General features: G+C 42.1%; 1 long non-coding RNA gene across 2 annotated transcripts; it reads right to left on the bottom strand.

Annotated features, from left to right (window-relative positions):
- Positions 1-465: 465 nt before the first annotated feature.
- On the bottom strand, positions 466-2,577 carry LOC131897187 (uncharacterized). 2 transcript variants are annotated; one of them, XR_009375587.1, is made up of 3 exons: positions 2,484-2,577; positions 1,000-1,176; positions 466-918 (listed from the first exon to the last, which is right to left on the bottom strand). It is a non-coding gene; the product is annotated as an uncharacterized LOC131897187 (long non-coding RNA). The 2 variants fall into 2 exon arrangements; XR_009375586.1 differs by having other exon boundaries at positions 1,004-1,176.
- Positions 2,578-27,279: the final 24,702 nt, after the last annotated feature.

Below are 27,279 nucleotides of genomic sequence, written 5' to 3'. Positions count from 1 at the left end.
TTGCCAGAGCTTCCTGGCTGCCAGCCTAACTGAAAATTGTGGACCTGATTCAGGAATTAACCCTGTTTCAAAGGAATGATAGAACAAGACACCTGGCACCCTCCTCTGGCCTCCATAAGCACACGAACACACACACAAAAAAAAATTAAGTCATCCTCAGGGTCTATAAAGATGGCTCAGCAGTTCAGAACACTTGCTGTTCTTGCAGAGAGCCAGAGTTCAGTTCTGAGCACTCATATCAGGAGCTCATAACTTTCAGTAACTCTAGTTCCAGAAGACCAGATGTCCCCTGTCCTTTATGGGCATTGTGCATACATATGGTGCCCATCAATCTGATACAGGCAGGACTGGAGAGGTAGTTTGGCAATTAAGAGCACTGCCGATTCTTCCAGGGTACCTACATTTGGTTCCCACCACCAAAATGGTGGTTCACAATCTTCTGTGACTTCAGTTCCAGGGTATCCAATCTTCTCTTGGCCTCCACAGGTATTAGGCATGCAAGTGATACATAGATATACATGCAGGCAGAAGATCAATACACATAAAAATAACAATAAATAAGATAGAATGAAAATAACTCGCACAGGCACACACAGATACACATAAATTAAATAACAAATAAATCTCTAAATCAAAAACTGGTCTCAATGATGTCCCCCTCACCTTTAATCTGAATGCATGGTGCCTTTCCAACATCCACACAAGGCATTGTAAACTTCCATTTTAGCCTAAATTATTGGAGCTGAGTTTCTGTCACTACTGATTCAAAGACTCCATCCTTGGTTTACACACAGGAAAATTCGTCTTCCAGATTCAAGACTGTGGGAGGCCCCTGAAGGCACATTTGCCTCGTCTTTAACAGGTTCATGCTCAAAGCGGATCAGGTTGCATTTTCATTAAATGATGACTTGACTTCATCTGAAAGGGGTTGAGTTGGGTTGAATTGAATCAAGCAGAAAAATAATGAGTTCAATAGCATCTGTTGACATAGTGCTATACCTACAGATCGGTGTACCACTCAGTCCTCCTTAGAGAAGCTTCTTTCTGCAGTAGACGGTGATGAACACAGAGACCCACAACTGGACCATGTGCAGAGAAAGAGAGACTCAGAAGCACTCAGCCATAAATGAGATGTCATTTGGAATTATTGGAATCCTCCTCTCAAGGATCAGGGATCTGTACAGAAGAGAAAGTAAAGAGATTTTAAGAGCCGGAAGTGGTGGATGGTGTCAAGGAAATAATGTTTTCCAAACACAATAGGATTTTGATGCATATATGAACTCAAAGAGACTACAACAGCATGCACAAGACCTGCACGGGTTCAAATCAGACAAAATCCCAGCTCTAAAAAGGAGAAGTGAACACAAAACCCCACCCCTAAACAAAAGCTATTTGCAATTGATGCCTGCTGGAAAATGGAAAATCAGTTTTCTCCAAAGGAATATCACTGGTTATATCAACCACACTCTAGGACAGGCCTCTTAACACAAAACAGCCAGAACTAACATAAAGGACTCCATGATGTGTGAGTGTGTGTGTGTGCATGCTTGCACACTTGCATCATGCATGCGTGTGCACACATATGCTTTTTATTTTATTTCAGTTTTTTTGTCTAATTGAGTTTTTGTCTGTTTTGGGTTTTTGGTGATTTTTTTGTTCAGAGAGAGAGAGTGTGAAATTGAGTAGATATGGAAGTGGGGGGGATTTGGGAAGAGTTTGGGGAGGAGAAAGAATATGATCAAATATATTGTGTAAAAGAAATCAATTAATTAACATCAGTTAAGATTTTTTTTGGCCCCAACAATAGACTAGACATATCTCTGTATTATCATGAAGTAGAAATGTCAGTAGCTTCATTATTCTCAGTGCCTACCATATGGTTGGCACATAGCTGCAACCCAGCAACCCAGTGACTAGATGAATGAATATCCATAGCTCAAAACAAATAGATTACAGATAGCTGTATGGCTGTGATCATCACAGCACTGTAAGCTGTGAGTAAAGCCAGCAGGGTACCTTGATGCTCTCCTTTAGTTTCTCTTAGTTGAAATGGGTGGAATGACTGACTCATTAACTACCAGCAGCCTCCTCCATTTAGGACAGTATTAGACTCACTTGACTTCATTCATGGTGTGTGAGTGACACGATGACATTTAATTTTGTAAATAGCCCCCTTCAAAGCTATAGATGCCTGTCATTAGGCAAAAGTCAGAATTATATTGGACTCCCTGAGAAATCCACGAAGGCAGGGGAGCAGCAAAAACAAAAAAAATAGATGGCACAGAGAATCCATCCAATACACACAATAACAACATTCTTCTGAGGGCACCAGGGAGACTTTTAGGAAGTTTCCTTCTAGAAAGCACAGATACATACCTAGCACTCCACATTGTATTTCCAACCACTATAACAATCCCTTCTACTGTCCAGGCAATATTCATTGATCACCTGACGTTAGGTAAGTACTGTTTTCCCATACAAACCTGTCAACCACACTGTGAGTGTCATTTCCATTTTCTAGAGAAGAAACCGAGATACTGAATAATTTGCCTTTGGCCAGGAAGATGTTCAGCAGACCTGAGATTTGAATCCAGAAATTACAGTAAATACACAGACGCTCCAATATAAAGAGTAAATCATAAGCCTTAAAATCTCTACAATAACTGACAATTTGCCGATTGATACTCTTTCCCAAGTTAGAGGATCTCTTGCTTCAGTGAGAAACAGCTAGTATCTCATGAACAGTGTGTGCTCATTGAGCAGTTGGGAGATGCAAGCTACTTAGCTTCTATGTTTTAGTTTCTTATTCATGAAAAATCAATACTGCACTGAGTGAGCTTACAGCAATAAAGCAATTCAAGCTTAAATTGCTTATTCTAGTGTACAGATTATTTATCTCTGTGTTGTAAGCCCTAGCACCCTCTCTTTCTATACCTTATTTGAGGTGGGTAGGAGGGTGGCTCAGTTGGTAGATTGCTTGCCTAACATATAAGAAACCTTAAGTTCAAGCACAGCACTGTATAAACCAGGTAGGAGAGCACATGGCTAGCACTTGGGGTGGAGGCAGGAGGATCAGAAATTTAAGGTCATCTTAAATGACGCAGTGAAGCCCTGCCTCAAAAAAAAAAAAAAAGTTGTATATGTTGTCAAGACAAAGAGATGGGATAAAGAGGTTCCTTCCTACTTCAGTTAATACATTAAACCTGAAGATAAGCCTACCTAATTGAATCATGTGTCACTAACCATGCTAACTTTTTCCAATTTTTTCTCATTTTTTTGATATTTTTCAATTTTTGAATTTAAAAGTTTTTTCATAGAACGTGTTTTGATTATATTCTTTCCCTTCCACCAACTTCTTCTAGACCCTCCCTACCTCCTTCCCCACTCAACTTTGTGTTCTTTCTCTCTCTATCACTCTTTCAAAAACAAGAATGAAAATCAACAATAAGCAAACAAGCAAAAACAATAAGACAAAAATAACAAACAAAACAAAAAGCATACAAAAATACAGAGTCCTCTTTGTATTCATATGTTTGATCATATTCTTTCCCCTTCTACATAAAAAGAAATTGTCAGCCCAGGAGAAATGGCTCTTCCAGAGGACCCGGGTTCAATTCACAGCACCCACATGGCAACTCACAACCAGCAGTAACTCCAGTCCTGGAGGGTCTGACTCCCCCTTCTCGCCTTCTTGGGCACCAGGTACACATGTAACACAAAGACACACATTCAGGCAAAGCACCCACACACGTAAGAAAAAAGAAAATCATGAAGAAAAAAGAAGCCGGATCAGTAATGGCACACACCTTTGATCCCAACACTCGGGAGGCAGAGGCAGGTGAATCTCTATGAGTTCTAGGCAGATTAAGTTCCAGGACAGCCAGAGCTACAATTAGACCCTTGTCTAATTCTTTTAATTTTACTCCATTTTATCCACCTACTTAGGAAAAAGGATGATCTGACATGCCAAACTAGGTAATATGTAAGTGAAATACATGTAAAATAAAAGCAACTGTGCCTGGAGATTATACGAGGACACAGAGGCTGACAGTGCCTCGGTCTCTCAGCCCTAACCTAAGACTAAGGCCAAGTATTCTCTGCCATCTGCCTGCCTGTTTCCTCTAATCTTCCTGTTAGATGCAGCAGGTAAACTGATCTTTTCTGGAAGCCCAGAAGGCAGGCTCTATCTTGTTGGTCTCTGCATTCCCCTGCACAGAGCACTCTGTCATGTGCTCATTGGCCCCTGAGAATTTAAAGGCATTTAATCTCAACTTGCATACTTTCTATATTCCTGTAACATCACGTGGTACCTAGAACGTGAGAAGTAATTAATAAATGCTAATTTGATTGAATTAAATTTAATCATCAAAATGATGATGTCTACTCTGGACTCCATTCTAGTACTTTCCTCCAAACTTCTTGGAAAAAAAAAAAAAAACTAAATATGGTGTGCTTAACATTCCACACCTTGACTCAACCAGTGCCATTTCTAAAACGTTCCTGAGAAGCATAAACAATGAGTATCAGCTTCCCCTTTTTCAGAAGGCAGAGGAGGTCGAATACATTTTCCAAGACTATAGAGACACAAAATGACAGAGAGAGGCTCGGAATGATGATTTGAGTATCTGCAGAACCACATACTGTCCCGTTCAACACACTTATTTTCTCATTCTCAGGCATGTAGACATAGGATTTACACACGTGGCACTGGACCCCTTTTGCCTACAAGAAGTCTGAGCTCAAAGATATCACACCCAGGGTCAAAATCAGTCACGCCCTATGTTCACTCATTCATTAAATCCATTTGACTAATATCAGTTAAGCACCATCGTGGGCCTGAAACTACTGGGTGCTGGGAAACATCAGGAAACAAGACAGGTGGTTAGTGGAGGGAGATGGAGTAAGGGTTGACAAACACTCTTGTGAAGAGACAGATAGTAAATAGTTCAGGCTTTGCAGTCCAGATAGTCTGTGTCACAACAACTCAGAATCACCTTCGGAGAGCTGAAGCAGGCCCTGACACTTTACAAACAGATGGACCAGGCTACATGCCAGCAAAACTGTATTTGCGAAACAGGTAGGCTTAATTTGACCCACAATGATTTGCCAGCCCTGAGATAGACAATAAAAATGGAAATAAGCAGAGGTAAACAGAAGAAATATGGAAATATATGTAAAGACTATGAAGAAAATAAGAGTATAACGGCGTAAAGAAAGAATAAACTGTAGCTTTAGACAGGACAAGGGAGGAGGTGATACTTGAGGTGGCACCTGAACACTAATGAGCTGGCCACTCCAGGATGCTGAGAAAATGCCTGTTCGAGTGGTTAGAAGAATTAGAACAAAGTGGCTAAGGTGAGGCCTGTGTGAGGAACAAAAATAAGGCCACCCTGTCTGGAGCAAGAATGGTACAATACCAGATCAGAGTGCATCTGGCTTGAGGACCACCAAGAAGAGGTTAGCTCTGCTGAGTGCAGCAAGAAAGCCCCGGGAGGGTCTAGCATCACAGGGTAAGTTCATTAATACATTTAAATATATCAACTCCAGCAAATGTATGATGGAGGGATATCAGAGACACAAAGCCAAAGGAGGGAAAACAGAAAGGGGTGTTGCATGGGGACATAGCAAAAGGTGTGTAGGGATTGGTAAGAAGTGGCTAGATTCTGAAGAGACTCTGACAGCAACCTAACACCAGGGAGTTGTTGGGGCTTGTGCACAGGAAGAATAACAGTGGAGGATTCCAGCCTGTGTTTGGCTTCATGTGTGGATACAGAGCAACTGCGGAACATTGACAAGCATCCACCCAGTTAAAGAGAGTGACGCCAGCAGCAGGAACTACTGACAAGGATGCTCTGAAGTTTGGCGCCAACTGTCTTACAAGGTGGTACAAGAGCAGGACTCAAGTGCCTGTCAGGTAGCGATGGCTTTGACAAGAAAACCAGACAAGCAAGACCTACTCTAAGACTGTTTCAGCTTCTGATCACCAAGATGCCAAACTGGGGAAGCTAAATCTGACATGGCTTTGGGAAGAGCATTCCAATAATCCAGAAATCCCTCCTAAAAGACCACAAATATAAGTCTTAAAAAATATTGGTAATGAAAGTGAATATAAGACCCTTCCTGTTGGAGAAATGTAGAGACAGGGGACTGGGAGGCTGTCTGAGGAAATCAGTCAGTGCCCTAACGCTCCAAACGGCTGATGCCCAGGCCTCTCCTGCAAGAGGCTTGAAGACTTTCACTCAAGAGAGAGGCATACTTTCTGTTCTCACTATCAGAAATGCTGTCAGGCACATAGTAAGAGTTATGTAATAGGAAGCAATAGTTTCCGGCCATTTCTCCATCCTTCTGTTATATAAGAATCATGCCAAGATGAAGTGGCCAACGTCTAAGCCACAGAGATGCAACCTTGTCAAGTAAATTTATGGTTCAGACTTCCTTTTCTTTTTTTTTTTTTTTTAAGCAAGTACTCCCCACCCCCTAGATCCCCTTCCCTCAGGCTTTCCCAGTATTTACCAGTTTCCAAGCTGCTTTTTTCTCATTAGATGGACCTGTTCCATTCATGAAAAAAAGAAGAAGAAAGACTACTTTTGTTCATTCATGCATACATTCGTGCATGCATTTATTTGTCCTACCAACTAGTCATCAAAAACTTATTTCATGCACCATGCAACAATCATTTCTTACAAGATTCCGCAACAGTGTGGTGGAAAGAGAATAAGCTTCAGATAATGAATTTGGGTCTACTAGCTAGGTGACCTGGGACAAAGAGCTTAGCCCTTCTGAGCTTCATCTGTGATGTGGCCTAGGCAAGTCACCGTAGTGGCAACTCCAGGACGATTAGAGAGAACAAAGCCAACTCATTTCATGATGCTCTGGTTAGTTGTATTACCATGAATTTGACGTCAAGATAACAGAAATGAAAAACACAAAAGTCTCAGCAATTGCTTGACTAGAAGACTGGAGAGATGGTCAGAGGTTAAGAGCACTGACTACTCTTCCAGAGGACCCAGGTTTGATCCCCACCACTCACCCGACAGCTAACAACCACTTTTAACTCCAGTCTCTGGGGATCTGATGTCTTTTTCTGGACTCCCAGAGCACCAGGCATGTGGTACAAAGACATACATGAGAAGCAAAACACCCATGCTCAAAAAAAAATTTTAACAAATTTTTAAAAAACTACCAACAAACTAAGCACCAATAAGTGTCTAAAAATAGCCTAACATCATACATGATAATAAAAAGCTAATTTTAAGTTTACCAAGTTAGAGAATAGGGCAAAGACATCTCTCTCTGTCCATTTTTATTCTGCATTTCACTATAGGTCATAGACAGTGCATACCAGAAGGTAAGGAAAGAACTAAAGAGCAAATATACTAAAAAGGAAAAACTAAAATTTTCTTTATGGGTGATCTGATTATACATGAAGGATATCTTACACAAAATTCTCAGTTGAAAAACTGTTGGAATTAAGGAATGAGTTTACTGAGGACAGATGAGAAGAACAGAGTGTTTTAAATATAATAACAAATTGTATCTCCCTATGCCAGCAACAAATAGCAGGTGATATTTTAAAAACAACAGCTACAATAACATGAACATAAGGTACTCAGAGATAAAGTTGAACATTCTGTAAAAGCTATACATCAAAATTGTCATTAAAAATATGTAAATGAGTCTGTAACTAATGTTTATGGACTCAAAGGTTCACTAGACTTAAGATGATCATTTCTTTGGAATTGATTAGCAGAATAACACAATTCCAACTTTAGCTTGTGTTGTAGCTCATTTTAAGATGTGTTACAATTGTTTATGCTGTGGAACATTTGCTTTAATGAAGCAAAGATGTGTTGCATTCTTTGGTATCGCATTTGTTTAACTCTGTGAAGCTGTGTTACTTTGCCTGTCTAAAACATCCAGTGGTCTAATAAAGAGCTAAACAGCCGATAGCAAGGCAGGAGAAAGGATAGGTGGGGCTTGCAGGCAGAGAGAATAAATAGAAGGGGAAATCTAGGATGAAAGAAAAAAAGAACAAGAAGACAAGGAATGGAGGATGCTAGGGACCAGCCACAGAGCCACACAGCCAGCCATGGAGTAAGAGTGCAAGTAAGATATACAGAAGAAAAGGGAAAAAGCCCAGAGGCAAAAGGTAGATGGGATAATTTAAAGTTAAGAAAAGCTGGCAAGAAACAAGCCAAGATTGGGAGTAGGCTAGCAACCTGGGGAAAGGCCTACACTCAAAATGCCCTAGTAGGGGACTAGAGAGATGGCTCCAAAGTTAAGAGCACTTGCTGCCCTTGCAGAGGAAAAGAGTTCAGTTCCCAACATCCACATGATACCTCACAATGGTCTATAACTCCAGTTCTGGGAAATGCAATACCCTCCTCTGGCCTCCATGGAAATGCATGCACACGATGTGCTTACATACATGCAGGAAAAATACTCATACACATAATAAGCAAATATTTTTAATTCCCTTAGTGATATTACTTGTCATGCAAATTGACAAATATATTCTACAGTTTACATGGAAAGTCCAAGTACCTGGAATAGCAAAAGCAATCTTGTCAAACAGAAAATAGTTGAATATGAATATAAGCAGTGCCTGAACCAAAGAATGATGACAAAGTTACAATAATACAGTGTTATGTGAACATAAGGATAAACATAAAAATCAATGCAATAAGACAGGCTATCCTATGGTAGACATTTGATATTTGACCAACATACATTGTAAAATCCAGCAGTAAAAGAAGAATCTTTTCAACAAATGGTGCTAGAACATCTAGAGGTTTATAAGAAAAACAAAACAACCTACTGAAATGACAAGTCTTAGAAGAGCATGCAGGAGAAATATTTAATAGCATTAGACTACAAAAAGATTTTCCTGACCATGTAAATGTAACATCAAGAAAAGCTGATGTTGATGTTAGATCTCATCCAAATTAAAGCTACTACTTTTCAAAGACATCATCAAGAAAATGAAATGGCAAGCCTGTAAAAAAAATTTTTTTTAAATCTACACTCACAATACACACATCTGACAAGGACTTTGAAGGCAAAGCATACAAACAATTTTTGCAGCTCAGTAGCACCCCCATCCCTGCCCAAAAAAGAGCAAAGCACTTGAGTTGATACGTCAAAAAATGAAATCTACCAATGGCTAACATACATCTGTAAAAGGTGCTGAGAAATAAGATATCATGCTTAAATTAACAATGAGACACTACTATAGATCCATTAGACTGTCTGAAATTAACAAGAGGACAATACTAAATGGTGGCAAGGAAGTAAGATTATAACCTCACACATTTCTGGTCAAAATGTAAAATGACATCAACACCTTGGAGAACTGTTTGACACCATAAAGCTTTGCACATGAGTAGTCTTGTAAGACTCACTTATAACAGAAACTCAAGTGTCCTTCAATGGGGGAAGAAGTCTACTCAGAGCATTAATGAAGAGTGAACTATGAGCCATGCCACGGGAAGGAACAGTCTGTACAGTAGGAGAAGCCAAGCATGAAAGAGTAAGTGCCTAATAATTTTATTAATATGAATCACTACTTAAGCTAATCTATCAAGACAGATCAGTGGTTGTACAAGACAGGGATTGAGTAGAAAGGGAACAAAGAAATATTTTGATGTGGTGGAAATACTCTTAGCTGTCATGGTGGGTAGGTAGACATACAAATTTTTCAAAACTCATCAGATAGTACCTTTGAAAAAGAAAAAGAGAACAGATGCATTCTTGCATGGAAATTTCCCTTGGGGGTGTGGAATACATTTCAATAGGAGGGAAAGGAAATTTGGTATGTTGAGGTATTGAGCCTATTTCTAATTTCACAGGCTCAGGAAGAACTGAAAGATCTATATAGAAACTTTAAGCTGGTTGAAAGTTCAACCACAAAAGAAGTCCTCTAAAGAGTTCCCAAGAACATGAACTGAGATGCCCCACTGAGCTCCACAACATCTTCCACAAAACAGAAGCCTCACTCAGAAGGAAACTTCATGGAGGAACAGTTCACAAAGCTATAGGCAGAGTTAGAACAAGAAAAGAATGGGGCAAAGCCAAGGACTGGTCATAGCAGGGAGCCATCATCACGCTGAGTCCTGAAGGGAAGTTGACTGAAATCTAATGAGAGTTCAAGTGTAGGCAAAAATTCAACCGGCTGAGATGGTGGGAAAAGAGCCCCCCGCCCGAACCATGGCCTGGCAGGCCAGCAGCAGGTGAACCAAATGTCCTGTCTTCTTTGGACCTCTAATGCCACAGAGCATGGACCCCAGATGATAAAGCAGCTAGCCTCAGCATCCTGAGGCAGTGCAGGTGATGAAGGGCAGAAAATGGATTTGGAGGCAAACCAAGGTTATCCAACACAGATCCAAGTTGTGTTTCAGAATTCAGTGAGCAGAGCACAGGCTCATGTTTTATTAGTACATATACCTACAAGACATATTAGGGGCGGGAGGAGTCATACAATATTTTTATGAAGTAATTTTCCATCCTCAATTTCTTGAATCTTTCACAGAATATTCATGAGCAAGGAAGACTGAAGGTTGTGGCCAAATAGTATAGGTCAAGGAAGAAAAGCTTGTATAACATGTCGGTAATCCCAGCACTTGGGAGGCAGAGGCAAGCTGACTCCTTCTCTCAAAATTGAAAGGAGGAGGAAGAATAGAGAGAGAAGGGGAAGGAGGGAGGGAGAGGAGGAAGGGGAGAATGGAGAGAAGAAAAGAAATCTCAGAGAAAGGAATGTCCAAGACCAAATACCAACAGCCAACAAAGGAAGGAGCCACACGTCCTAATGCCCACATGGCTATCCAACCTCATCTATTTACTGATCAGACCAAAGTGAAGAGCTTGGTATCAATCACCCTGTTGGTCTGTTTGCTCAAAGACTTTCTGAGAATGGACAGAATAGTCAAGTGTCCAATCTGCTCACATCACCCCACATCTGGTGATGGTCAACATGCCAACTGTAAACTGTACATCCGACTACTTCACACTCTTCTGAAACCCACTGCCATTGAAGTACCTCTGTGGCTTAACCTCTGCTAACACCTCCAAATTGATTACCCCCAATATTCTCTGGAAACTAAGAGGAAGCCATATCTCATGACCCAGAACTGCCCCACCTACCATCCTTTCCCTCGCCCTCATCTCCTTGCTGTTCTTTCCTTTCTTAGGCTCTGTTCTCCTCACAGAGGATTCTCCTTCATCCCTTGACAGCAGCTACCTTCTGAGACATGAGTATTAGCTGTACTTCACTAACAGTTCTATCAAGAAAAATGTATTTCAATCCGGGTCTACTGCTACATACCAGTTATCACGACACTTATGAAGCTGAGGTAAGAGGGTTTTCATGAGCTTGAGTCTAATGAGGGCTGTCAAGTGAGACCCTGTCTCAAAAACAAAAGGAACCAAGGAAGGGAGGAAGGAAGGGAAATATGGAAGGAAGGAAAAGAAATAAAGAGGAGTGATTTCACCAACTTCTAATTTTTTTAATTAAGTGTAATTAAATATCTTACCTATTTTGGAAGAAAAACTGCTGTATCTCTCTTGGTTTTATAGCCTGAGACTATTAGACACACTTTAGCATTAGTCGTTAACAAGGGCCATCATTCATTTCACTATAAGAGCCACATTAACTTTCCCAGGCTGTAATACAACAGGATCTTTGCTCCAAGGCCCAGAAGGCTGCTGCGGACGGAGGTTTTCCCTACTCTTGACTGGCTGTTTTCTGTTAGTATCTGGGTTTCATGTAGCTTTCCCAGGCTGACCTGGCAAGCCCTTTGTCCTCAGACTTTTGATTTTCAGCGTCATCTAATCTTCTGTGTCTTTGAAAACCAGATTGCCAAGCTAGGTTTGTCTCACATAAGAATGAAGTTCCATGCCCCAGCCAGAAAAGTTTTACTCCATAGGTTTTTTTTTTTCTTTTTGACACTAAGGACTTCAGAATATTTTTTCTGTCCATTTCCTCATTCTCAGCTGTTTGTCACACAGCTGATAAGTAACCTCTGTACAAGGAAGGTCTTATCGATGCCCTAGAAAATTACTGGGTGGGATTCTTAGCGCTGGATCATTAATCTGTTGGGACTTCACATCTGCTCCCACACCTCGGGGGCACTTTCCAGAAGGTCTCAGTCTCTGGACTTCCCCCTACCACTCCCTTTTTGCCTTCTTAGCCAAAGTGAATTATTTCAAGACAGGAACAACCTTGTCATCCCAAAAGAAGGAGCCATTCTTAATCAGAATCTGCCCTCTGTGTTTGCTCTCACTGACAGTCCCAAAATGGCATCCACCAATCTACACTCCACAGACCTCATGTTAATATGATAGACAGCATCTTCCCTAGAAATAGTAGGCATGAGCCTTGGACAAACTTGTTAGTAGTGGTTTATTCCAAGGGGGATGAAGAGGCACCACCTACAGCCTTGGAACTCAACTCAGTGGAAGAACACTTTTCTACCATATGCAAGGCCCTGGGTTCATTCCTCAGCATTTCATCTATGAGTGAGGCTTGCTTTGAGTCTTAAAAGGGTAAGTAGGCAGATGTCTTCCTGTTAAGGGTATTTATTCCAACTGAAAGCATCTGCATGAAGAACAGCATAGACTGTTTTGAAGATAAGCACAGTAGAGTTTTGTCCATGAGGCACCATGCAGACCCATGTATATGGGTGAACTTTTTTCAGGATTTGAAAAAATTTTTTACATGCTCCACAAAAGCATTTCAAGATTCAGATAGCAAGTGATGTGAACTTCAAATATATAGTATAGGTCAAAGCAACTATAAAGATGCTCAACACACCTGTGAACAAATGTAACCTGAGACTCACATCTTCTGGTTAACCACTGTCATACTCTTTCCTTCTACTTTCTAATTCTAAGAAAACTTCCTGTGATTGCAAGCATTAGTTACTATACTTCATTATCAATGTGTTAGGAGAATCTAAAAACTTTCAAGGGGTTAGAAAACAGAAAAGCCAAGAGACCTTAGAGGAAAATGTATCTGAATTCTCAAAATTCTAGGAGCATTGTTGTCTATAAAGTAGAGATAATAATATACTCCCTGATCTTAATGAATGAAGAAGATCTGAGCTGACAATGCTCCCTGCAAGAGGCAAAATCATCTAACAAAAACACCAACACCAGACATGAGAAACTCTGTTTTGAGTTGTTGGTCAGTGTTGTCCAAGAGACTCCCCAAACATCACAGACTATTGCATTGCCTTTGGTTACCCGCTGACCCAGAGATGGAAGGTAAATCCCTATTGCAGAAGACACCATGCACTTCAGACACAGGGCCAGAGGCCTCTGAACTGGAACTAACTTGAATGAGCTCTCATCGAGGACTAGTTTTCATGGTACCAGAAGGCCCCAAGCAAGCTTACAAAGGAGGGAAATAGCCAACAGTCCTACTGCACTATGATTCCTATGAACCACTGCAAATACCAGCATGGCACAGAACTGTAAGGATGCAATAGTGGAATGCATATCTTGGTTATAACCACCAGTTATTGATTGGATTTAAGACCCAATCAATAAGAGGGAAGCCATGCCTGGTCTGAAAACCTAGCCAACTACCCAGGGCTAGTGAAGTCATGAATCTTGGAGATGACTCCAACTGCTACTTTCCTAGTGCGTTTGAAAGAAAATGCACCCCCCCCCTGCGCAAGGGAATGGCACTATTAAGAGCTGTGGCTTTGTTGGCATAGGTGTGGTCTTATTGGAGGAAGTGTGTAACTGCGGAGGTGGGCTTTGAGGTCTCATATATGCTCAAGCCACACCCAGTGTCTCAGACCACTTCCTGTTGCCTGCATATCAAGATGTAAAACTCTCAGCTCTTTCTCCAGCACCATGTCTGCCTGTGTGCTGCCATGTCCCACCATGATGATAATGGACTGAACCTCTGAACTGTAAGCCAGCCCATTAAATATTTTCCTTTATAAGAGTTGCCATGGTCATGGTGTCTCTTCACAGCAATAGAAGCCCTAACTAAGACACCATCATAGTCCCTAACTACATTCTAAATATTTGTCCTTATACTCTCAGATATGTGTAGTCCTCACTCCTCACCAAGGAAACTTCTCTTTGGAGACAGAAAAACTACAACCAATCAAAATGCAGAGTTGTGGTGCCCAGTCCCAATAGATACATCTGCAGAACAACTCCTGTGCTTAAGGCTCAGTAACATTGCAGAAGAGGCGTTGGAAAGATTGTAAGAGCCAGAGGAACAGAGAATTTACTGTGAGATTGTGTCTCCTAGTAATGTCAGAAGCTCCATCCATCAAGTCTCACCAACATGACTGCCTAAACACCAACTGGACAAAGACAACACCAATAAAGATGCCAAAGTGGTCTGGGAAAAGCTCCTGAGGTCTCAACCTACACAAATAACTACAGACAAGTAAGGAAGCTAAGGATAGGAGAAATAGCCTTACCAGGGAAGAGCATACCAATTGATTATTCAGTGTCAGTCAGCACCAGAAACATACACCTACATATGCATGTAACAATTAATGAAAAAAGGAGGCTGTGAATTTGAAAGAAAGCAAGGAAAGGATATATGGGAGGATTTGGAGAGAGGAAAAAGAAAGGGAAATGATAGAGCTATAACCTCAAAAATAAAATAATTAAAAAATTGAGGGTATGTTAGCTACCTAATAAGTATTAAAGCTATTGACTATAACAGATCTGATATAAGAGATTATCAACTTATAAATCATGAGAAAAGCCACAAAAACAATTATTTGCCCAAAAGTTATGAGAAATTAGAAAATGAAACTCTTGAATTGAGCTCTTGGCTCTGTCCACAGGACCATGCTCTCACCTGGAGGCCCTTTGGGAAAGAATGGAAATGAAAGATATATAGCAGAGAGAAGGGATCTGAGTTTCACGGTGTTGCCTGATCTTATAACTGCCTCTATCTATGCACTGTCCAATTGGCTTCCCCAAGAACCATTTGTGCAACCGTATCAGTAACCACATGTGAGTATCTTCCCTCATTATAACAGTCACAAGGCTAGGCTTAAGAAGCCATCACCAATGAAGGCCTGCATGGCTCATCCCCTCTTTATTAGGATCAATGCTTTCTTTAAGGACCAGGACATAAGCACTCATCTTTGTGGGTTCTCTCTCCAAGCCATATATCATAGCCCTGGAGACAGGAGGTGCAGATGAAAGTTGTCACTTAGGTTGATGTTGTGTGACCAAAAGGATTAATGGAAGCCAGAGATTCCAATTTACCTAACCTGACAGAAGATGCTGACTTCTCTGTTCTTCATGAGCCACCCTTGCCCAGCCTTTACCCTATCATGGCTTTCAATAACAACATCAGCTTTGGGAGCCTTATTTTGAAAGAAGGCAGGGGAAATGTTTGTTACCATTGCCCAAATCCCACCAGTATGCATGCCTCTTTAGTCTCTGATTTCTGCTAGTTTTGTTGAATTGGAAAAGTCATTGATTCATCCAGCCATGTTTTTTAATAACTACTCTAAGAGCTTTGGATACATTGGTAAATAAACCTGACAAAAACCCTTGTCCTTAAGTATGCTACAGGATGATAAGTGCTAAGGAATGAAAAAAACTGGGGGATAAGTTCTGGGATAAGGAGCCAGCTGCAATTTTAATTAAAGCAAAGTAAGCGTCATTGGTGAGCTGGCGTTTGAGCAAACTTGAATGGGGTCAAAGTTAACTAAGTGCATATGGAGGTAGAGTATGTAAGAGCAGGAGCAGATGCTGTGAAACACCAGAGATGGAAACAAATCTGAATTGCTTGAAGAGCAGAAGTCATACTCGTGTGGTATGAAAGGAAAGCCTTCAGGAGAAATAGAGTTGGAATGAGGTCAAAAGAGAGAGGACATGTGTCTCCTAGGATCCAGTTGGCCATATAAGGTCATCAGCTTCGTCTCTATGTGACATGGGAAATTGTTTCTTTAAAATATTCACTCTAACTACCACTAGAAAATAGACAACGGATTACAGGAGGTAACCCAGAGACCATGGCAGTCGTGCAGGTGAGAAATGATGATAACTTTGACCAGTGTTGACAGTGGAAGGTGGGGAAATGGCCAAATAGTTGGTATCTTAGGCCTCCTTGACTGCTGGTGGCACACATTCCCAGTTTAGATATATTAAAAGGTGATGTAACCTGTATTTTAATTTCAAGGAAATACAGTATTTTAAAGTTGATATGAAAGGTTCCTGTAGATCAAAAGTGAGGACGACAGACAGAATCCAACAGGATTCCACTGCTTGAGATCCAAGCAACCAGAAGCTGAGAAAAGGAGGGCCATGGAGAGACCAGCAAGGCCTGGATCAGAGCACAGCATAGGGCATTTCCAGTGAAGATACCCTGTCGGCAGCTCAATGCACAAGTTCAGGAGAGCATTTTACACCAGAGATACAAATTGGAGAGTCATGGGATACAACTGCTCAAAGCCAAAAGAGTGAGTGAGGATAACTAAGGGAATAAGTACAGATAGAAAGAAAATCCAATAGGAATCTTCGGTCTGTCTGTGGAAGAGGTCTGAGAGGGAAAAATAACAACACAGACTAAGAGGTAACCAGTGTAACGGGATGACACAGCACAGGTAATGAGGAAAAGCCTAGATGGATGCGTTTGGACATGGCAAATGACCTCTTCAGCTGCTTCTAAAACAGATGTGACAAAGCAGGCTCATATCTGGACTTAGTTGACAAATGTTGGCACCCAGAACAAGAAGGGGGTTAATTTGGGAAGTAGCCAAGCAAAGAGATGCTAAAAAGTGAAAAGAATTAGAGATGAAAAGATATGAGAGCCACATAAAATATTACAGTCTATATCATTTAATGTGTTTCTTCACAAGCCACCATGAAGGAAAAGCAGGCCGCGGTTGCTCAGAAGTCAGCGTGATTGCCTGAAGGGATGTCACAAAGCAATTCTGCTTTGAAATCTTAGCTACTCACTCTCACTTAATTGGCATGTGTTATACCCCATTCATTGATTCATTGAGTGCTACAAATTCTTACTAACAATACTGTGACCCAGATTTCCAGGTGCTGAGTTTAGGTGCCGACTTGAAGCCACATGGTGCCAAAATCCTTGTTAAGTGTGAAGCCAGTCCAGACGTAAGGCTAGGGCTTATCAGCTACTACCAAACTCAATTTTTTTAAAGATGTATTTTTATTCATGGGGGGGTGCATGCACACACACATGCATGCATATGTGTGTGTGTGCGTCTGTGTGTATGTGTGTGCCATATGTGCACACAGGTACCTACAAAGCCAGAAAAGCTTGTTGGATCTCCTGAAACTAGAGTTAGACACAGTAGTGAGCAGTCCCATGGAATGCTGGGAACTGAACTTGTCTTTTCTAGAAGAGCAGCAAATACTCCTAACCACTGAGCCCTCAAAACCCAATTTCTACATCTGTAAAATACAAACAAAAAGCCACCAGGAATAATCCATAGGTGGCCAGGCCACGAGGCTCCACACCTCTCACACTAAGCCAGAATCCTCCCAGTCCTTTCCTGAACCCAGGGAGCCACCCAACAGTGGCAGTAGGTACCACACGCAGTCCCTTTCAGGTTTACAGCCCAGGTTCACACTTCACACAGAAATCAAGCCAAATGTCATTACTGGGTAGAGCCAACATGGTTGACATCCTGGTCTCAGAGGAGGAAGCAGAGGTTCTAGGGAAGTGAAAGAACTTCCCCGGGGCATAGCCAGGAGAGGCTCAGCCGGAAGTAGTGAAGCCCAGGCCTCCGGAGCTGGGTAGCCATCTGCGGTTTGCATGCCTTGGGGAAGCTCCAAACAGATAACCTGTAAGAAGCCTGCTTCAAAAACAGGAGCAACTGGCTAAGGAGAAAGCAGGTGACAGAGGGGGACCAGGAAATAACTGGCTAAAAAAGGCTCTGAGCTGGAAGAGGGAACACGCATTTGGGGACAAGAAGAGAGTAACATGGTATGTCCAACTGGAGCTCATGCTGCTACCTCAGGAAGGACCAAGGAACAGTAAGCGACTCTGCGTATTAAATTAGCTAGCAGTCCCAGCTTGCCCAAGATGTGGGTGTTTACTGGGATGTGGAGTTTTAGTCTTAAACCCAAGAAAGCTCCTGACAAAACAGGGCTAAGGCAGTCACTCTTGTTAGCCTTCCAGCCCGGTCAGCTCCAAGCTATGTGAGCCTGAGGCAAAGGTCCTTCCTTCTCCAGACTGCAATCACTAGTGTGGAGGTAAGAATGTAACCCTGGCAGCCTTCAAGAGCAGATTTGAGTTGAAAACACCCAACAGCGGACCACCTGGCTCTGAGAAGGCACTCGGTGAGTGGCAGCTATTATTACTACGGTTCCATGAAAAGGACACTTTCAACTGTTCTTTAAACACTCTTTCAATGTGGTCTTCAGATTTCTCCCATCCTAGGGGCTAGGTTTGCAGCCAGCTCCAGGGATCTCCATCAACAGCATGACTCGAGCAGCTGAAGCAGCCCTGGGCAGCACAGTGAGGGTCCAGCTGTGAGCCCTTTGGTCATTTTACTGCTGCTTCCACGTTTCCGCAACTCACGTCTCTCATACTCTAGATAAACCTTGTCAGTGACTCAGTGGATGCCTCACAGGGACTTGATCCTGGAAACAGGATGGAAATCAACTGAGTTTCTTTACCACCGCCCGTGAAAGTTTTAACTTGCCCCTGTTGTCTCAGACTAGCCGTACAGCCCTTGCCCAACCATCTCTGTCACATTCCCCAGGGAGTGAAAGGGGTCCTGGACTGAGAACATCCCCTAAAACTATAGCTCTAAGGGTCCCCCCCTCAATGAGCATTATGAACACTGCTTTAATTTTCAGAAGTAATCGATTTGTTAATTCGCAGCTTTATTATAAGCAGGAAGAAAATGTAAGTCCTATACCCAAGCATGTCCCCCCATCCTGCTCTCTCTCTCTCTCTCTCTCTCTCTCTCTCTCTCTCTCTCCTCCCTCTCTCTCCCTTCAAAGTTCTGCATTTCTTTGTACACATTCCTTTCCAGGCTCATGCTCTGTCAGGGTCCACTATACATTTTTTGTTCTACTATAGTGTAATAATCTATGTACCAGTGTACTGAACTCTTGCCATAGAACTTTGACAAAACAGAAACAATGTATCACCCATTAACATGGAAAAAATACTAGAATATTTAAGAATCCCTCTGCCTATCAAGAAAACAACCCAATTTAAAAATGGGGTACAGATCTAAAGAGAGAATTCTCAAAAGAGGAAACTCAAATGACTGAGAAACACTTAAAGGAATGTTCAACATTCTTAGTCATCTGGGAAATGCAAATCGAAACTACTTTGAGATTTTATCTTACACCCATCGAATGCCTAAGACCAATAAAAGAAATGACAGCTCATCCTGGCAAGGATGTGGAGTAAGGGGAACACTCATCCACTGCTGGTGGGACTGAAAACTTGTTCATATTGTTCACTCACTATGGAAATCAGTGTGGTGGCTGTTCATGAAGATGGTAATCCATCTACCTCAAGTTCTAGCTACACCACTCTTGGGTATATACACAAAGGATGATTCCTTTTACCACAGAAGCACTTGCTCAACCACAGTCATTGCTACTCTATTTATAATAACCAGAAATTGGAAACAACCTAGATGTCCCTCAACAGATGAATAGCTAAAGAAAATGTGGTATGTTTACACAGTGGAATACTACTCAGCCCTTTAAAAAAAAAAGGAAATCATAAACTTCACAGGTAAATGGATGGAACTAGAAAAAAATTATCCTGAGATAATCCAGACCCAGAAAGACAAATATAGTATGTATTTGTTTATATATGGATACTAGTTGCTAAGTCAATAATAATCAAGCTACAATCCATAAACCACAAAGGTTAGATATAAAGTAAGAGACTGGGGGACAGGGCAGATAGGTCTTCCTAGGAAAGGGAAATCAGACAGTGGATGGATCGGGGGAGGACAACTGAAATGGGAAAATCAAGTTAGGAGGCGGAGGGAAGAAGGTGACAAGGGAGGGAATACAAAGAGAGACAGCAAAAATTAAACACTATTTGAGGGGTAGTATGGAAACCTAATACAGTGGAAGCTTCCTAAAATATATACATATATGAGGGTGATCTAAATGAAATTGGCAGATAATGGGAAGACAGAGCCCCAACTGGACATCTCTCATAACCAAATGAAGCTTCCAGTACTAGGAATAGATTATATCTAATTGAGTAATTGGCTAAAGGGGTCCCATGGGAACCCACAAACGACCCAGGCTGTTGCCAAGACTATAGGTTGCTCTCCACAAACTGATGGCAAGGTCCCATGGATGAAGACAGCATCCACACAACTCATCAAACATGGAGAAGTCGAGCTGGTGCCTACATAGAGCATTCATCCCTATGTGCTAGCATCTTTGGTACAGGAAGATTCTCTGCATGCTACCAAAGGAGAATCATGAGCACCAACCCAGCCACAAACCCTCTGATCTACAATGGTGTCCTGCCAACAAGATATGCTAGTGCAATGGTGGTACACGGCTTGTGGGAAAATCAACCAACATCTGATTTGATTTACAGCCCACTCCATGAGATGAAACCAATACCCGACACTGCTTAGGTGACCAAGAACCTGAAACTAGATATCCCAGGGACGTAGGGTAAAACCAAATGGTACTGTTCTTAAAAGAAAAAAATAGAAAGAAAGAAAAAAGTATCAATTAAATGACTCTTACTGACATTTTGCTATACTCATAGATCAGTGCCTTGCTCAGCCATCATTAAAGAAGCTTCCTCCTGCAGCAGATGGAATCATATGCAGAGACCCACCAACATCATACTAAGAATGAGAGACCTTGGAACACTCAGCCCTAAACAGGATACCTCTATCAAATCCCTCCCCCTCGGTGCTCAGGGAACCCTGCAGAAGAGAAGGCAGAAATAGTATAGGAGAGAGAGAGGATGGAGAACACCGAGGAATCAAGGTCTTCTACATCAACAGGATTGCCACACATACGAACTCTGAGCCTGAGGCGGCACGTGTAAGGCCTGCATGAGTCTGCACCAGATGCGGCCCTAGAGCTAAAGAAAGAAGTGGACACACACCCCATCCTAACTCAGAAGCAATCTCCAATTGACAACAACTTGCAAATAAAAAATTGATTTTCTCCAAGGGACTTTGACAGGGGAAACAAACTACTCTGAAGGGTAGGCTGCACGCCCAGCAGTGGATGGCCAACAGAAAATGAATTCCATGGCATCTTTGGGAGTTCTTTTTCCTCATAATGTCATATCAGGGCTTTTTTTATCTTACTTTTTAAATTTTTATTTAACCAATTCAGTGCTTTTATGGGATTCCTGAGTGTGCAAACAAGTGGGTCTCTGCATCTATATCTGTCTCTTGTGCCTTCTCCTGTTTCTTGGGTTCTTTTCCTTCTGTTTGTTTTGCCCTACTCTGACGTATTAGTTTTTGTCTTATCTTACTTTATTTCATTATTATTTTTAGAAGCCTGTTTGTTTTCTCTCTCTCTCTCTCTCTCTCTCTCTCTCTCTCTCTCTCTCTCTCTCTCTCTTTCTCTCTCTCTCTGGTTTGTTTTGTTTTGTTTTTCAAGATAGTGCTTCTCGGTGTACCCTTGGCTATTCCAGAGCTTGCTCTGTAGACCAGGCTGGCCTTGAACTCACTGAGATCTGCCTGCCTCTGGCCCCAAGTGCTGGGATTAAAGGCTTATGCTACTGCTGCTGCCACCGCCACAACCAGCTGCCTGTGAGAGACAGAAAGGGGGTGGATCCAGATGGAAGGGGAGGTGGGGAGGAACTAGGAGGAATAGAGGGAGAGCAAACTATAATCAGGATATACTGTGTGACAAAAAAAAAAAAAAAAAAAAAGCGCCAGAGGCAGGCAGATCTCTGTGAGTTCGAGGCCAGCCTGGTATCCAAAGCGAGTTCCAGGAAAGGTGCAAAGCTACACAGAGAAACCCTGTCTCGGAAAAAAAAAAAAAAAAGCTATTGTCAAAAAAGAGTGAGAAATTATGGCTTGTACATATGTATTGTTCTATGAGATAAATAATCTAATCCTTACAAACCTATAAAATGTTGTTACTAAAATTATTTAAATAAAGTTACTAAGAAAAAAATTTTTAAGGCTGTACCCTTGAACTCTAGAACCCAAAGTTTTTCTATTAGCCTGCTCCTAGTCACAGGGTAATAAAGGACTCTCTATATTCCTAGTCTAAAAAAAGAAAGAGACAGACAGACAGAAGAAAGAAAGAAAGAAAGAAAGAAAGAAAGAAAGAAAGAAAGAAAGAAAGAAAGAAAGAAAGAAAGAAAAAGAGAGAGGGAGAGAGGGGGAGAAGAGAGAGAGAGAGAGAGAGAGAGAGAGAGAGAGAGAGAGAGAGAGAGAGAGAGAGACCCTCTGCTAAACTGCTAATGAGTGTCATCTTATTTTTGGAGGGATGAAAACTATTCTCAATTTAATTGTGATGAAGTTTGAACATCTCTGTCAAGTACACTAAAAACCGCTAAACTGTGTGCTCTAAATGAGTGAGTTGTAGGAAATACAAAGCTATCTCAATAAAACTGTGATTGTGTTGTTTTGTTGTTTGTTTTCCAACCAGAGTCTCACTGTGCAGTTCTGGCAGGCCGGAAACTCTGTCTGTAAATTAGGATGACCTTGAACTCATAGAAATCCACCTGCCTCTGCCTCTTGAGTGCTAGGATTTCAATATTTTTTTTTTAAGAGAAATAACACTGGAGCCCGCCTTGAAGTTTAGACGTGACTCCATGCTGTGCAATCTGGCATGTGTTAATGTCCATTTTCCACGACCCCCACCCACTTCTCTGTGACTCCATTTCGTCATCTGCAAATTGGGTTAAAGCAACATCTCCTAGAAAGGGCAGATAGGAAGAATTATTTCTGATGTAATTTAACAGTTCCCAGGATACACAAAGCAGTGTGTAAGGATAGTGTTATGTTTGGGACTCTGTATTCCAATTACTCAACAACATGGTTAAGCGCCTGAGTCCCAGGAAGTAAAAAATGACTGCTCATATGGGTAATTTGCCAGGTACTAGCAAGGATCCAACTGTGGGAAATTTCTGCTGGCAGGCATTAGTCAATGGGAAGAAGACAGGAAGGCTCCCAGTGAGCTGGTTAGAGTTCTGATCACCACCTTGTGATATGATGACCCTAAACACCTTACCTTCACATCTACCCCAAGATTCGGTTGTCATAATCCAACTCATAAAACTGGCGGTTCCACTTCTATCAAACTCACCTGCTTTGTTTCAAACATGAAATAGTTAATGCTGTGCCTGTCTTTTAAAAACTATAATCTCTTTCTCAGAAATTGATTTTGCCCTAAAGATGGGCCAGGTGTCTCTTTTGCCCTTAAATCCCCCTTATAGATCCCCCACACTCCTTGCTCACTCATCTGTATGTCAAACACTGAAAACAGGCAAGGACTAACCCCAGTCCTCAACGCAAGGAATGGTGGGACTCTGAGGCCAGTTGGTCTCCTTCTATGTGCACAGGCTGGCCAGTGAATTCCCAGCTACTGCTGTTCCTTTAACTTTGGCTCCTTGCTGGGACAAGGAGGATAAATTCAGGCAGCAGCTGCCTGCTCCTCAGGCCTTCCAGACCCAGTGGGGAAAGACGGAGGTAGGTGGGCCCAGATGGCCAACCACCAACTCCAAAAGCCTCTACTGCCATCTACCGACCGGTGAGGGAATCCTTTGGCAAAATGTCAAGAAAGTGAGGGCCCTAACGGTTGAAAGAGTTTACCAATTAATATACTCCTTTCACCTCCTAGTAAGGAGTCCAAAGCCCACAGAAATAAGCAGGCTTGTGCAGGGCCATGCAATCACCCCTAGAAGCCTATCTCCCCTGGGCCCAGATTGGCGCTGCCCACCTACACTCTTTCCAACTGAAAATAATCAGCCATGCTAGCCCGCAAGAAAGAGCTTCTGCCAGGTCCCTTTCTCTTTAGTCTCACCTGTTTCTTTCATCCCGCAGCCCAAGACTGGATCTGCATTAATATTTGCCTTTGAACCCAGAACCCAGTGCCACAAGGCCAGCAGTGCCCTTCAAGAAGAAAGTGTTGGACCATTCGATTGAAAGTATTCGCTAGGTTTTGTTGTTGTTGTTTTGTCTTGTTTTGTTTTGTTTTGTTTTCAAGAACATGGAGAGACCAGGTCCCTTGGCACACACCTATAATCCCAACACTTAGAAAGCTGAGCCACCAGGCAGGAAAATCGAGCTTGAGGCTAGATTGGGATACAGCAAGACTGTGGGTGAGTGCGTGCGTGCGTGCGTGCGTGCGTGCGTGCGTGCGTGCGTGCGTCTCTGTGTGTATGTGTGTGTCTGGGTCTGCATCTGTGTCTGTGTGTGTATATGTGGGTGTCTGTGTGTGTGTGTATCTGTCAGAAGGACAGAGACCAGTAAAATGGGAGGGAGAGGAAGGAAGGAAGTGAAGGAAGGAAGGAAGGAAGGAAGGAAGGAAGGAAGGAAGGAAGGAAGGAAGGAAGGAAGGAAGGAAGGAAGGAAGGAAGGAAGTGCCATGTTTATTATAGTTTACAACATACTTTGGGGTGCATTTTAAGTGATCCTGTTTCTCCTCAAATTAATACATTTTTAAAAGAACGAACACTGGCTTTCAAAACCGGAAAATCAATATTACTCACCCAAAACAAAAATTACCTGAAGAATAAATACCCTAAAATACAAAAATTAAAGTAAAACCTACAGGTGTGTATAGTATCTCTTTTTCCAATTTGAAGGAGCCAATGGCAAAGGAAAGTCTCCCTCTCAGTTAAGACTAAGACAAAGGTAACAAAAACACACCTTTAGGCAGCTGTCCTGTCCAACTCAGACCTCTAACACTGCGTGCTGCTTTCCCTCTGGGTCCTTTCCCCTTGTATCTAGCCTCACTGATGAGCTTGGAAAAAAAACTCCTACCAGGATCTTCTGTAAGTCCTAAACCCAGGGACTGTGGGTTCTCTGCCAAATCATGACAGCATCCTGCCCAGGGACGTACCCAGCAGCTGGGGCACACTCACAAATGACTAAGAGCAACAGGCATTGTTTGTACATTGCTCCAGCTTCCCTGGTTGGCTGGTGCACCTGTTGGAATGGAAGAGTGGAAGTGCCGTGTCTTTGTAAGCCCGCATCCCCATCCCTCCTACAGCCCAGCTCCTGAGTCTTATGTCTGCCTCCTGCAGTGAGTGTCACCATGCTGCTGGCTCAGAACAGATTTAGGCAAAATCCTGGAGCGGATGTGATGTCCCTGCCCCAAATTCACTTGGCAACATCCTCTTCCATCCCACTGACTACTGCTAAATGTTTCAGTGGGGCTACCTTACTTAACCAAAGAAGGTTAATTAGCAATTACTCCTGAATGCACAGCGTGTGTCTGTTTTGAAAATATGTGGAGGTCTACTTAAATAAGCAACTGGAAGCAAGTTAGTCAATCAAGATCCCAAAACAGACCATCACCTTCATACCCTTAAAAAGAAAGATCATTGTTAAAGCAATTGTCACATCTTATACTCAATTTAAACGTTTTCGTCAAAACAGGAGCAAAAAGAAGAAAATGGGAAACAGACACTGGGGTTTGGTTTTGTTTTAATTGGTTTTTTTCTTGTCATTTTTTATTTATTGTTTCTATTTTAGGTGCACTGGTGTTTTGCCTGCATGTATGTCTGTGTGAGGGTGCCAGATTCCCCTGGAACTGGAGTTGATAGTTGGGAGCTGCCACACAGGGCCTGGGAGTTGAACCCAGAAGAGCAGTCAGTGCTCTTAACCACTGAGCCATCTCTCCAACCCCTCTACAGCCACTGTTAGCCCCTGTATGAACCTCTTCCCCCATTCATTGGTCGGATTTTTCAGTTTTAAACAGAAACAGGTCCATACAAAACATCCCACTGTGCAATATTTGTTTCACGTAGCAATAAGTCACAAACACCTTTCTATCGTTCTGAGTTCCTGTGCGACAGCATTTGTGCTAAATATAGAACATGCCATTTACAAACAGTTAAAGCAATTTGAAGAAGCTGGACATGGAGCCATGTGCCTGTAAATCACAGCACAAGAGATACAGATGAATAAAAATCAAGAGTTCAAGGTTATCCTGAGTATAAAGTAGGTTCAAAAAAAAGTCTGAATTGTGTTGAGTGTTCTAAATATTAGATATATTTTGATGTCTGTTTTATTTTTTATTGACTTACTTTTAAAGTGTGTGTGTGTGTGTGTGTGTGTGTGTGTGTGTGTGTGTGTAGTCCAGAGGTCTTCCACAGGTATTGGTCCTCTGGGGTCATTCATTGTATTTTTTGACACCAGCTCCCTCACGTAGGCCTGAGTCTTGCAGGTTTGGGCAGATGGGCAGGCCAGCCACAGGAATAGCCACCTGTCCTTGCCTCCCTGGTGCAGGGATGACAATTACATACCGCCATGCCCAGCTTTTTATGTGGATGCTGGGGATCAAATGCAGGTCTTTGGGCTTGAGTGCCAAGCACGTTACCACCTCAGCATCAATTTATTAGCACATATTAATTGCACCTGTTCCTGGAGTTCAACGTGATCTTCCCATACATCACATGGCAGACACTGATCAATTGCAGCCACCCTTACCAATCCAGTCCCCACCCTTCCAGGTCTGGGCCCATCTGTATTCTGCTTTTGGATTGACGTTTCTGGCTTCCCCACATGAGAGAGAACACACTGGACTTGTCTTTCTGTGACTGGCCTGCCTAATGTGCTTCAGTTCCATACACTTGCTGAAATGACAGGATGTCACTCTTTCCTGACGACTAAATAATGCTTTGCTGTGTATCTACCCTACATGTTCTTTAACTATTCATGTTATTTTTTCAGTAAATCTGAACATCCAGTTCCTTCACTTCCACTGGATATTCACCGGGAACCGGGGTGGCTGGATCATACGGTAGATTCGTTTTTTCTTCTCTTGAGGAAGGTCCATGCTGTTCTTCATAGTGGCTATATTAATTTACATTCTTACCAACAGTGTCAAACATGGTCAGATATGGCTTTTTACCCTGTCAACAATCTTAAGTGTCAAGGCTGAAAAGAACACTAAACTAGATGTCAGGAGATCTGGGTTGTATTCACACCTACTCAGTTCACCAGCCAAAGAGTCATGGCTACATGACATGTTTTATCTGAGCCTCAGTTTCCTGATCTATATATACACTGTGATATCATAATCTGCCCTGCCAAGTTTAACTTGAAACAAAAAAAAAAAAAATATGCTTTGCACAAACGTGGGAGGTCATTGGGAATTCTGTTGACGACCCAT

This window comes from Peromyscus eremicus, chromosome 20 (genome assembly GCF_949786415.1).
Source record: "Peromyscus eremicus chromosome 20, PerEre_H2_v1, whole genome shotgun sequence".
NCBI lineage: Eukaryota > Metazoa > Chordata > Mammalia > Rodentia > Cricetidae > Peromyscus > Peromyscus eremicus.
The sequence above is the reverse complement of the archived record's forward strand: the minus strand, read 5'-3'. Positions and strand labels throughout refer to the sequence as shown.